Source organism: Rhamphochromis sp. 'chilingali', assembly GCF_963969265.1.
Source record: "Rhamphochromis sp. 'chilingali' genome assembly, chromosome: 4".
In the NCBI taxonomy this organism is placed as follows: domain Eukaryota; kingdom Metazoa; phylum Chordata; class Actinopteri; order Cichliformes; family Cichlidae; genus Rhamphochromis; species Rhamphochromis sp. 'chilingali'.
Window position 1 is genome coordinate 9,466,734 of NC_137948.1, and position 4,134 is coordinate 9,470,867.

Here is a 4,134-nt window from a genome sequence, read left to right on the forward strand (position 1 = left end):
TAGTTTGTTCCAGATGCGTCAGGCAGTCCACTGTGCATATGCGAATGAACAGAAATCACTCCTGTAAACTAGATTTTTCGTTGATAGGTATATTCTAAATATGACATCACTCCAGATGTGCACGGTTTACTCTATTTTTTTTTTTTCTTTCAGCAAATGGAACTGTCCTTTTTGGCGCAGTGGTGATGTATCCGCGTCTGATCGCTTGTTGCTTATTTAAAACAAACAGCTAACAACATGTAACAAATGTTCCGTATAAGACATCCTTTAGCAACAGTTTCCTGCAGCCCATCTTCAGCGTTTTTGTTGCTGAGAAAAATCTCTGAAAACGGAATTTCATCTAATCCGCTCCAGTCTACAAATTCTATGCTGTTTTTAATTAACGCAGAATGACGATGACGGTGCAGTTTACTTGCAAACTTACTTACTTGCAGTGCAGCCAGGTAACGTCCGTAAAACACTCTTCCCCAAACCACAGTACTGACGTCATACAACACATCTGCTTGCAGTTTCCAAATAGCATCTATTTAAATAATATGACCCATTATTTTAACGCAGATCAAGAGCGAGCCCTGCGTTTTTCTTGTGTTAAACATGCGTATAACACAATGAGAAATTTGTATTTGAAAATAAATATGTTATGCATAAAATGTAGCAGGCTGCACGAAATATAATTAGAGTTAGATTTCCAAGAAAACTGTTTTAAATAATATCTAGGGTTACTCGGACTGGTTGATTGTTATTTGTTCTGTTTGGTAAAGTGTGTATATATAAAGCCTGGTCAAACAGGATCCGACTGACAGGCCTTTGCTGCCCTCTGCTGTCAAATAGCGTTACATTGCAAGCAAACTGGACTACCGAACCGTATTAACTGCCACAGTGTTTTTATTCTAGTGTGTTTAAAAATTTTAGTGCGGCACATTCACAGTGGTGTTATTATCGTGATTTGTGGCAGAGCAAGATCATTATAAGAATGATTTATAAATAGGGCCTAGTTAAATGTGTTCATTTTGGTATTATACTCTTATCATGGACCTAAGGTTTTGTTGTTTGAACTTTGAATTCCAGTTTGCTATTAAGAATTCTTTTGTTTAGTGTTTTTAGTTGAATGACTTGACTTTAAGGTGTGTCTAGTAATGCATCTGTCCTTAGTCTTAAGTTGCACAGTATGGGGTAATGGCAAGAAAGAACAGTGAAATAAAAAGTAGAAATTTACATTTAGAACAAGGGAAGAGCAAGTAATCCTCATCAGATTGAGAATAAATCTCACTAGATTAATGGTACTCCAACTGGCTATTGAGCAAGTACTAATTTCATATAGTTGGTACAAAGAAGCATGAAGAGAGATGGGGGTAGTCATGCAAGGATTAGGTTTCGGGATATCAATATTAGCGATGTGCTCATGTGTGGGGACTCAACAGTGGGAGGAAACTACTATTTAGGTAGGGACATGTCTCCATTTTGAGCTTTAGAAATATATATATTTATATGCACTTCTCTGATCTATTAATCTAAGGTGTTTGGAAAGAAAAGCGACTGGACTTCTTTATGTTTCTTGAAGATGTTTCACCTCAAATCCAAGAAGCTTCTTCAGTTCTAAGACCAAATGGTGGAGAGTCCCAAGTATTTAAGCCCTAGTGAGATACCTGGGACTTTCCACCATTTATGTGTTTATATGTATTAGCAAAGTTATTGCTAAGGTCTGAGATAATGCATAGCTGTAACTTTGATAATACATATAAACACATATTGTTGTGAGCAGTAATTAAGGCTTAACAGATTAGACAGCTTCTCTTTTTTAATATTATTAGAAACTGTTCACAGTAAAGGTCCAGTTAACTGGGAAGGGACACTGGCTCACTGTTGATGGTATCTTAGTTTTGAACATTACACAGAGCATTACACTGCAGGCATTTAACTTTACTAATTATAGCCATGGACTCTAAATCAAAACATCCTGGATTTGCTCACTTAGGACACCACATTAAATTATTATGACATTTAATAGCAAGAGTATATATGTATTGCAGGTACTTCTGCAGTGACATTCCAAGAGGAAAAAGATTGGCAAATCTGACTGCAGTATGACAGTTAGATGGATAAATATCCAAGAACAAGTCAACAAACAAAACATAAGACGGGATGGAAAAGAAATATAAAATGCATACATTAAAAATATGCATCAAAATAATGGAAAGATGATCAAAACCATGAAAAGTTTCCTGCGTGACCATTTAATAATCTGATTGTACTGGGAGCAAATGATTAGCCTACTTCTAATCTTTATTATGCTATAGGGTGAGTCTACAGGCAGAACAGTGAACTCTGAACAGTGACATTTCAGATACCCATAGCTGCATTTGTGATATCCATTTGTGATTTCACATATCTACATTTTAGTCATTACCAATCATAATTTTAATACGAGATATCACAAATGAAAAAAAATTATATCTGTTATGACTGTGCAAAACTGTCATATCCCAAACAAGATGTAATTAGTGCTTGTGTTGTTCCTAAAACAAGTGACTTTCAGATTGAATTTACTTTCTGTATTCTGTTTTACTACTTTTAACCTCTTAACACTCATCAGGTCACTTGAGTGTCATCTAGGGTTAGGGACAGGGTTTGAACTGTGTTAACATCCTTCATTTTAGACCCCTGTTTTTCCATCCATCCCCATCCATTTTCTGCTGCTTAACCATGCCTAGATTGACAAGACAGTAGTTTAAGCAGAGAAGCCCAGACCTCCTTCTGCATGGCCACCACCACCACATACAGCTCATCTGAGGGACACAAAGGTGTTCTCAACCTACCTGACAAATATATTCTCACCAGCATATCCTGGGTTTACCTGGGAACACCCTTCTGTTAGGACATGCCTGGAACACCTCACTTAGTACATGCTTAGGACACATGTTAGTCATGTGCATGAATCACCTAAGCTGGGTCTTTCCACTATATCGCCATCTTATCATGATGGAAGGATTTGTGTGCCCTAGTAAGTTATGTTGTCAGGGTATTTGCCTGTGTGGGGTCTCAGGTAAATTGGTCCTTGCTGAGGGGCCAGATGACGAAGAACTCACAATACCCCTATGAAGAAAACATCACCTAATGTAGGGCCTCTAGGCAGAGGTCCTAGATATTTTTCTTATTTTGGCTGTTCCCTTTATGAGACACTACAGCAGATCATCTACCAACACTCATCATCACATATATTAGGCTTCTCTGTGGTCTTATTAGCTATTACCAGTAATCTCTACAGTCTAAAAAAAGTCCCTACTCTCACCTCCACACTCCTGGCTTCTCCCTCACTGCCTTTGAACAAGCATTCTTCCGCTCTCAGTCTTGATGATCCACATATTTTGTTAGGTAAAGATTTTGGACCCAACCTTCCCCATTTATATCAGCTTGGGACCAGCACTAGTAGTACACCAGCTTGTGGCTTCAGCCCCCGTTGCCTGGCCCTGGAGGCCCTAACAGTTCAGTCCCTGGTTATTGTAACTATCCAATGGAATATGAATTTTCCTGTGTGTCAAAAACAAAACGACACCTCCAAAAGGCCAGAAAATTTGTAAAATCAACATTTAGGAAAGGTTAACATCTTATAGTTTCAAAAGAGCTTGGAAAGAGAGTGAGTACCACGACCTGAATGATTGAGAACCTACACACACATCTTATAGTTTCTGAAAATTTGCCTATTTAGCATGTTTCAGAAACAAAAATCAACTCTAATCCTAGAATGAATGCCAATGAGCTGATGGAAATCAGGACTTTAACATCACCGAGGTTACAACCAATACATTTTCAAGGTTAGGGGTTGCAATAAAGGTAGTTATTACCTCTTTTTTATGCAATTTTCACCTGTTTGACACACCCAGTATAGAAGTTGCATATGCATATTAGACTTGCTTAGCATATTGCTAAAATCAAATATTATTATTATTATTATTATTATTATTATTATTATTATTATTATTATTATTGAATCGTTATGTTATATTATTTTTTTCTAAATTAATTAATTAATTTGTTATAAAGTGAAGCCTAATTCAAGTGGGGTCACGTGTTTGTGCCACGGCGCTTGATGGTCCCGCCCCTCTGTGATAGACAGAACTTAACGCCGCCCTCTGA